A 10,701-nucleotide genomic window follows, 5' to 3' on the forward strand; every position below is an offset into this window, starting at 1 on the left:
GGTTGAACTGCAGTGTCACTTCTGAAAGCCAGTCCATAGAAAACTTGGTCACCACATCCTGCAAAAGGCTTATTGTCCTACACACTTCCTTTTCTGATCATGCACTTTACGGAAAGTTTGTATTTGTATGTCTTCTGTCTGTGCTTTTTAAGGTATGACATCTTTATGAATCATTGCCAGCCCAAGACCTGCAAGTATTTGGATACAGACTATAAAACTGCTGACAACGGTTGATCTCTTGTTTCTCAGACAGGGGTTAGACATAAACTCAGAAACACCAGTGATATCTATGTGGCACATGCTTCTGGCCCTCGTATGAGTGATCGATATGCTTGGAAACAGAAGCAGCATTAATCAAGAAAATTGAGTTCCAAGTTACTCTTCTTTTTAATTAAAGACATTCAGTTGATACGATGGGAGACAGAAAACAGTAAACTATACAAGCAGGCATCCAAATGTAATTGATTAAACAAAATGTAGTATCTTGAAAACACCAAATTTGTTTTCAAGATAGGTATCATCTATTAACTTTAAACTCAGCCCTATTTCTGCCTGTTTCTCACTGTTTTCATTTGTGTATGTGTAACTACTGGGTAGTTTGTGCTGCATGCAAGTAAGTTATATCAAAATTTCCTTTCATATTATATAAGTTGCATACTATATGCAGTAGAAATGACAAAATATGTTTAAAAAAAAAAAAAAAACGCTTTTAAAAAAAATCATGTTTGGTCACTGCTATGTGTTTTGTAGTCATAGATGGCTGACAAAACAACTGTTTTATTAGCACTTTAACCAAACGAGCATAATCACAACACACTATTACAATAATAATAATAATGTGTGTGAATATAGGGATGGCAGGAAGCAGTGGTGTAGTTGAGCTCGAGCACCAATCTGGCAGCACTGTGGGAGTAGCCTAAAATTCGCATGCAAGATGCATGCACTACCTATAAAATTTTACCTCAACTTCGATGTACAAACAAAACTTGAGTTAGTATCTTTTTTTTTTTTAAATCTATATTTAAATTGGCTTTAATTGCTGTAGTTTAAGATTTAGGACTACACCACAGGTAGGGAGGGGGTTAATATTCTTCCTGCCTTAATTGAATGATTGGTAAGCTCCAGCCACATGGTATAGAAAGGGAATCCTTTGTTTGGGGAGGGGAGGGAAGGGGGGATTGTAACTGTGTGTATACTGTGGTGGGAGGTCTGTAGTGAAGGCAAATGCCTACAGTCAGTAGTAAGAAAAAAAAAAAAAAGCCTGATTCGTGTTGGACTAAAAATCACCACATATTTCGGAATTTTTTCCAACATCGTGAAATTTTGTCCCATGCAAACCGTCCATTTCTTTTTAGCCCAGGTAATTTTCTTAAAGGCCCTCCGATTTTTTTTCTAGGGCATCAGGACCGTCTGTAAAAAACCAAACTCAAGCGCCCTGTGCCGTCTCTTTACTTCTGTGTGAATCGACAACGGCAGTGTTATGATAGAATTAATATAAACATTTCTGTGTTATTCGCCTCAAAGCAATACCAGCCTTCACAATAAACCAAAATATAATATCAAAATTCAGAAAAATGCTACGATTGTGCAGAAACAAATAGGGGCCAGGCAAAAATACAAAACATAAATTGGCGAAATACGTATCAGTCAAGGGACCAAATGGTTATTCTAGGCTTTAGAAAAGGATGAAATTAGTTATTTACATATCAGGCACAAAAGCACATTCTCTGGCTACAGCATTTCATGTAACTTTGAATTTACCGACTTTTCTTGATGAAAACTAATCCACGTCTGGGAGGTTACTAGACCTCCTCTGCTTTTGATCAACTCTGAGGAGACCTGATTTTTAGTCTTCTGTGAATCATGCTTATCAATAAATCAATACTTTATTTATATAACTCCTTTCATACAAAAAGCATATCAAAGCGCTGTACAGGACAAAACTGAAGAAAATCTAAATACAATTCATGTATATAGAGATTAAAGAGAAACACGGTTTAACATTCAATCTAAAAAGGTTTTCAATTTTGACTTAAAGTCATCAACTGATGTAGCACTTCTGATATGAAGTGGCAGTGCATTCCACAATCTAGGAGCTGTGGCTAAAAGCTCCCTTCCTTTTTGTGTATACTTGTGAGAGGAACAGACAGTCTGTATCAGCTGATCTTAAATCACAAGAAGGTATATATGTGAGCAGAAGCTCCTTTATATAATCTGGTCCCATACATTTAAGTTCTTTGCAAGTCAGAAGTAACATTTTAAAATCAACTCTAAACTTCACTGGGAGCCAGTGCAGTGAAGCCAGCACAAGTGTATAGGGTCTCTTTTTTTGCTATGCTGAGAAGCCTAGCAGCTGCATTCTGTATCAGCTGCAGGTGATTTATGGTGTGACCTGGAAGCCCAGTGAATAGAATATTGCAATAGTCTCTCAGCATCAGACAATATATCAGTCAAATAAGATCCATAGATTGTTCACGTTCACTTTTATGTTTGTGGTCAAATTGCCCAGATATCTATTTAGAGATTTTGTTGCTTCTAATTGCAGAATTAATGTGTATTTAAAGAATAGACATTGTTAGGAGTGTGTGTTTCCATGGTGCGGATACACAATAAGGACATGTAGTCTTTTTTACATCCAACCGCATTAGACATTTACACCCAGCACCCACTCACAAATAGGATAGCTGGATAGTGTTCCCAAACCAGTTTTGGAATCAGTGACCTTGTATTGGCTGCCTACCTCTCTCTAACCACTCAACTGTTCTTTCTACAGACTATTTAATATATATATAAAATCATATTGTTATCATATGTCGAATTAATATTTAGAAAATTTAGGTTTTTATCCATTAGAATAAATACAGTTCCATCTCCGCCTACTGAGTTCTGGTCAACTAAAATGTCTTCAAAAACACCAGACAGGGAGTCTCATTTGTTTTTGCCATTCAGGCTATAAATATAATTTCATAAATAGAAACATACAGGATCATTCCATTTTAAAAAATAAATACAAATTAAGATTGGTTTATTAAACATAATAGCAGCTGTTCATCATTTAGGATTGTGCTGCGCTGAGTTATTAATGCATGGGTCCAACAATGATGTTTTTCTTTTTTTAATTTTATTTAGTCGTCGTCAATGTTTTTTTATCCCAGTTTTCTCCCGAATTTGGAATGCCCAATTATTATTTTTATCCCGGTTCACTGCTGCAACCCCCTGGCAACTCGGGAAACGGAGGCTGAAACACACATCCCCTGAAACGTGTTTCTGCTAATCTGTCATTTTACGCACTGTGGATCCACAGCAAAGCCACCAGACCTGTAGTGCTGGAGAACAACACAGATCTGAGTGGCTCCACTGCAGACCCGCAGACGCCCTATCAGGCCCCGGGGGGGCGTTTGTGAGGGGTGAACCATAGACTGCCCTTCTAAACTAAGCCCTCCCTACCTGGGCGATGCTCGGCCAATTGTGTGCTGCCCCTAGGAACCCCTGGTCACGGTCGGCAATGATTTGAACCTGCGATCTCCAGGCTAAAGGGCACATCCTATACTCCACGTGGAGCGCTTTTATAGGATGCACCACTCGGGAGCCCTATAATTATGTTTAATCAGTCCCTGGGAGCAGGAATCTTCAGAAAGGAAACTTGATCAACTTAACTGATGGACTAGTCAAGCATACAGTGTCATTTTTTCAATATCATGAGACATCACTCCTTCCTGAGTCAGACATCAATCCTCCTCGGCTCAATTGGCAGACATCAGGCATCAGATATCGGTCTTCCTCGGGTCGGACGTTTGGCACAGGAAAACACCTGTAAGATTCTGATTCATTGAACATGTACCAAGATTTGACAGTGTACTAGTTTATAACATTACACAGATTTCGTTTTGGTATGCATGTCGCATTCTGATAATGTATTACTTTCTGACAGTACATTGGTACATATTTATTAAAACCTTGCTAAAATGACACTCTCATCCCAATTGGCTAATGCTGGGTCACATGACCAATAATATAATAGTAGTTTTGGTAAATATTACAGCCCAACAACTACATTTTTTGATTGTAAAAAGATTAAAATAATAGTATCTAAAAAGCAGCATTGCACGATGACAGAGAAGGGATACTTTTCTATTAGTGTTGTTTATTTTTCCAAAGCAACAAAATCTATCAAATAATTGTAACTGGATGTCAGATTTCAGCCACCGATCACTTCACACTTATCCATTTGTCTAGTTACAGATAAAGTTATATTATTCATTTAAATATAGTAATAGTATTGATTAAAAGAAAACTTCATTATTAAAACTATAGTTATTCACACAGAAATTGCCTATACATTTGGAGCAGCAAATTAAATCTAGCTACTGTAGGTAAAAAGCATTAAAGAAAAGGATGTGGACAGTTTGCACACTCTGGGGAATTAGAACAGGAGAGATGTATAGGGTAATAATGTGTTGAATACAATATAAGAATTTAAATGGTCCCAATTAATAATAAAAAAATATTTTTTGATTAATTTTTTAAAATGCTTTAAATACAATTATGATGGTGGAAAGAGACTGATGTTTCTTGAAAATGTAAGACCAAATAAAATAACAGACAGACACTTAAACACATATTTATACATATATACACATTTTGCATTTAATAATGAGAACATCTAGACACAATGGATATATTAAATATATTGTGACAAACTGACTCTCTTCTTTGTCTGTTCTAGTCACAATAGTTAGTGGGGACAACACTTTAAAAACCACTCAATAAGTTTCTTTTAAACAGGGCAGTGCCTGTCTCTTCAGGGGTTCAGCAATGATCGCTGTCAATAGCCAATTCCAAAGTTTGTTTACAATATTTGGGTACTCACACAAATCCAAAGTCAAAAAGACAAACAGGTAAGTCATCCAAAGAAAGGTCATGCACAAGGTTTCAGTATTCAGACTAAAGTTCTTTGTCCACAACATATTTCTTCTACTCCCGCCCCAGTATGCTGCCAGGCTGCCCCTTTATATAGGCAGCCCATTATCTGAACTCTACAGGTGAGTTGGACCTCTCCCTGTGGAACTGCTTAGGATTATGGGGAATGTACTTATTCCTAGGGTGGAAATTTTGTGACTTGTAGTGCTTAACTCTGGGTGACATTTTGTGTGGCAGTAGAGAATTTGAAAAATCCCTGCCCTGACATAGTGCCCATCCAGCACCTGATCCTGGGAACACTCCTGAAAGACACTCTGTGAACATATCCCCCCCCCCCCCCCCCCCCCCCCCCCCCAGCTCAGACCCCATGGGTGCTTGTTAACAATGTTTCAAAGATACATGAACTCTTGACTGTGGGTCTGCTTTCTCCCTTGGCTTTACCAGCCCGGTGTTCCAATTAAAAATTAAAGGGCTGTAAACTGAGGAACCACCTCATCACCCTAGGAATTTCTATCTTTGGACCTGTGCATCCATGGAGCAGAACACAATTGGTAACCAGCGTGAATTTTCAAACGCTCTTTTTCTATCATAGCATAATTCTTCTCTTGGGGCTCTAGTTTCCTGCTTAAAAACAAGACTGAATATTCTATGCCATTGACACACTAGGATAAAACTGCCCCCAGACCCACCTCTGAGGCGTCGGTTTGATCATCAACTCCTTAATAAAATCAAGGCCAATTAAAACGGGATCACTTTACAGAGCATCCTGTAATGTGTCATGTAATAGTATACTATATCTATCTATCTATCTATCTATCTATCTATCTATCTATATATATATATATATATATATATATATATATATATATATATATATATATATATATATATATATATATATATATATATAGTGCTGAGAAAAAGTTTGTGAACCCCAATGATAATTATGGAAATTCCATAGTTTTACAATGATAACTTTCTTGAATGAAAACCAGTCTTTTCTTAAATATCCAATAGGGTTTATATTATCCAATTCAATGTCTTTTGAAACAAAATGATGTATGAATTAGACAAACAATGAGTTAGAATCAGGTGTTTAAATAATTAGATAGAGCTTCAGGGGTGTGTTTGGGAGGTCCCATCCTATATAAAGATCAGAAACTTTGTGAGTTTGGTCTTCACAATACAGGTGTGCAGAAACACGTCATGCCATGATCAAAAGAAATCTCTGAAGACCTCAGTAAAACAGTTATTGATGCTCTTCAGTCTAGAAAGGGTTACAAAACCATTTCTAAGGATGTGGGGCTCCACCAATCCACTGTCAGACAGATATACTACAAATGGAGAAAGTTCAAGACCACAGTCACTCTACCCAGTAGCAGTTGTCCTACCAAAATCTCTCCAAGAACAAACCGGAAAATCATTAAGGAAGTCACAAAGAGCCCCAGAGTAACATTCAAGGATCTGCAGACCACTCTTGCCTTGGCTAATTCTGATGCTTCCAAAAAAGCAGGAGCAGATAGGATAGAACCTAGACTCCTTAAGGTAGCTGCCTACCCGTTGAAAAATCAGCTAGCTACATTAATTAATAGGTCTCATATGTCTGGCAAAATGTCATACCAGCAAAAACAAGCATTAGTATCACCCATATTTAAAAGTGGGGACATCATGTCCCCTGGTAACTATAGGCCTATATCTATTTTATCAGTCTTATCAAAGATTATCGAAAAAATAGTACAAACCCAATTGACTAATTACCTAACAACAAATAACTTATTTACAGATTACACTATGAAACACAATTTTTGTTCCTGGGTAGTAAGTGTTATTTCCTAATTGCTTACGCCTCAAAAGTATAGAAAATGGCTATTATTCTCCACAAACTTCGCTTTTGTGACCAGGACAGTGATATTTAAAAATATCACTATTTCCAATGGGAAAACGGGCAAATGTGTGTCTTTTCGTTCACATAAAGTCAGAAAAAAACAACATATGCATCCAATGGGGAATAATAGCCATTTTCTATACTTTTGAGGCATAAGCAATTAGGAAATAACACTTACTACCCAGGAAAAAAAAAAAAAAAAAAAATTATTACACGGTTTTATCAATCTGGTTTTCAAAAAGCTCACTCGACCACAACAGCTTAAATATATATATATATATATATATATATATATATATATATATATATATATATATATATATATATATATATATATATATATATATATATCAGCTTAGTCACGGTAAAAATAGTTGAAGAGATTCCGAAAACTGGTCAACTGGTATATATTGAAGCGTTATTCTCTCAATAAGTTAAGTAACTTTGGAATAACGCGTCCTTCATTGTTATGGTTTAAATCATATCTAATGGAACGTACCCAAGCAACTGTCTATGAAAAAAAGAAATCCGACCTTACGCCAATATCCTTGGGAGTCCCACAAGGATCAATTCTTGGACCTCTCATTTTCTATTTTTATTAATGACATACCCAAAATCTGTAAGAAAAATTTAGCCCATATGTATGCAGATGATACGGTGGTTTACTACAGATCTGATCATATCCATGATTTTACTAAGATACTACAGAGCGATTTTGTGGAAAAATGGTTTGATGATAACGGTCTGATCTTAAAAGAGAAAAAGTCAAATATGATGTTATTTGGCACAGATAAATTGATACAAAACAATTGGAAAGAAGCTAAGTGTATTGCCAGGACATCTGAGAAAATGAGCTAAATGAGCTCATATGGCTTTCCTGAATAAAGAATTGGAAAAAAAAAAAAAAAAGCTTATTCCAAACTCTCTGCAGAGATCAGTGACCATCGGGACTAATGCTAAATAAAAGCCAGAGACAGTAACAATTTACAACGCAACAAAGTATGGTGTGGATACACTTGATCAAATGGCACGGCTGTATTCTGTCAAAGGTGGTTCTCGCAAGTGGCCTGTGGCTGTTTTTTACAATGTTTTGGACCTAGCAGCCATCAACCCTTTAGTTTTGTACAAGAAGTGCACCGGCAACACAATCACTAGGAGGGACTTCATTTTGCAGCTAGCCCTGGAGCTACAGGAGAAACATTTTGATAAAAGACACGAAAGCTGGCTGGCAAATGTCCCTCAACCTTCAACCAGCGCTGTGCCCACTGGCACACAGAATAAAAGACAGTGCTATGTTGCTAAATGCAATCAAAACAATCAAAACAGAACGTTTGATGTCTGTGCTGGTACAGTTGAAAAGCGTGTTTGTACTAGATTGTACAGTGTTTCTGCTCTGAAAATGTTATGTAGGATGTTCATAAATAAAAATATTAAGTTGCGTCCGATTGTTTGTTTTTCGTTTTCATATCGAAGCTGTTTTAAAATGGAGCCACACATTTTGTAGGTGCGGCGGTTGTATGTAGTCCGAGATCTCGACGGTTCCAGTGTTAATAAAGTGCAGGTGAATTTGTGCTACTGTTAATGAGGCTGCAGTGCTGTAGTATTTTTTTTGTTGAAAGCTGCAGTTATTGCAGAAGTTTGAACAGTGCCTTAAAGAATTTTACTGAATGTAAATTACAGTTCTCAAGTTCAACTCGAAGAAATTGTTTACGCAATATAATTTCTATAAACGTATATGAATGCTGGTTTCAATAATGGTTACAATACTGTCAAATGGCTATTGTTGTTATATTGATTTTGAACCCTGTTAGAATGACTCTTACTTTTCTGACTTTTTTTTTTTAGATGGAGTTTGAAATCCCCTGCAAAGGAATGGCGAGCCAACCTTGTTGAAGATCCACTGAATTTACGGTCCCAACGCTGGATTTTTGTTTTCCCTTGTTTTTTTCTTGGATTTCCAATGACTTTCTCAATTTTTTTTTTTTTCCCGGGACTTTCTACAAAGTGGTAGGAACATCAAACCACATTACATATACACAAATAAGGATAATGGTATCAACTAGAATCACTTATTGCCAATTTTCTATGTTATCCTAGACAACAAGTCACTGGAGCTGCTGTATTTACATAGTGCACCACTCTGTCTTAATAAGCGTATGCTGGCTGTTTCAAGAAAAACCACATTGACTGCTTGTGGCAAAGTGGTTAGCAGTGTGCAGGTGGAGGTGATCAATAAACAGACAGACAATTATAATCCAGGTGCAATGTTGTTTATTTATTTATTTATTTTTTTAATCCAATGGCCTTATGACAAAACAACAGTAAATATTAACAATGGTAATGAAGCAATACAACGGTGTGTACTGCTTATTTGTAATCCGCTGGTTGGCCCCATTTTTAGTTCACTAACACGTACCACATACATAAACAGAAACACCAGTCCACAGTGCGTGTTCTAGTGCTTGTGGTGAAGACAGTTCTTTAGTGATAAACTAAAGTGCAGTGTTGTTGATCCGGGTTTAGTGCTGGCCTTTGGCGACAGCTCCGGATTGTGTTAGCCGTCCAAGTAATTACAAACAGCATTATTAATGACAAATAAAACAAAACAAACAAAACACTCATGTTTCTCAACACTGGTTCTCCTTCTGGTCCTTTAATATAATCATTCACAAAGGAACAAATCACATCACTACATCCTCTTTTCACAACATCACCTACAACCCCTTGGTCAACGAGAGCATCCGCTCCTCCAATCTGAATACCACGTTTTGGTTATGGACAACAGCAAACTTAAAAATAAAAGTCTTTTAATTAATTTTATTGTCAGTTTCTTTTCAGAACAGTCCAGTAACCATGGTTTCATAAACACAGTCCATTAATCGTGGTTTCACAAACACAGTCTATTACTCATGGTTTCAGTAACACAGTTTCTATACTGCAGTGTGTCCTGGTGATTATTTTAAATGGTAAACAGTATTTTTTAAACAATACAATCTCTGTTGCCAGCATTACTTTTGGTTCAGGAACTGAGACTGCGTATTGATTGTTTTCAGGGTTAGTTTCACCCTCAGTAGTTTTTGTGGGCTGTTCCAATATGTCCTCTTGTTGTCCCAATTTCATATAATTTGTGAAGTATTGGCACACTATTACTTTGTATGGCATGGATGGTACACCATTTGTGGGTCACTCTAGTTTTGCTGCGACCAAGGTAATTATGCTTCCTGAATTTAACAATAAATCACTTAATTTCCATCAATTTTCACTTTACTATATATGTTTATAGTTGGTTGGTTCCCCGACAGACACTGCAGGTACCACAGGACATGAATACAAAATTACATTCCCATTGTCATGCCCTAAATTGTATTCCAAAGGTACTTCCTTTAATGGACATTGTATCTCAATGTGTCCTATTTTATTACAATTGTAACACACAACAGGTTGAATAGGCGAGAGACGGTCTCAACGATGTCGATGGGTGAGTTGGTCTCTTGTTGTAGCCATTTTCTGGCGAGGTGGATGAGATCGAACATTTGGGATTGGGGTGGATGGCCCATCTGGTAGGTCCATCTGTGAAATCAGTGAGCACGTACTGCACTGGTAACTCTAAGCCTGGCAAATATCTCGGTTTTTAACTTTTCATAGCTGGTAGGGTCTTCAAGTTCAAAATCCTAGTAAGCCTTTTGGGCATCTCCTGATAAATACAGAGCAATTAATCCAGCCCACTGATCTTTTGGCTATTTTGTTCTTTCAGCATTTCTTTCGAATGTTTGCTCATATCAGCCGAGCCGATGATTGGGTTGGTGTAGGTAAATCTCTACTTTCCCGTAACTCTTCAGTTACCTATTCCTGTTCTGCGTGGAGCAACTGGTTCATCTCATGCTGAAATGTTAGTG

This window comes from Polyodon spathula, chromosome 1 (assembly GCF_017654505.1).
Source record: "Polyodon spathula isolate WHYD16114869_AA chromosome 1, ASM1765450v1, whole genome shotgun sequence".
Taxonomy (NCBI): domain Eukaryota; kingdom Metazoa; phylum Chordata; class Actinopteri; order Acipenseriformes; family Polyodontidae; genus Polyodon; species Polyodon spathula.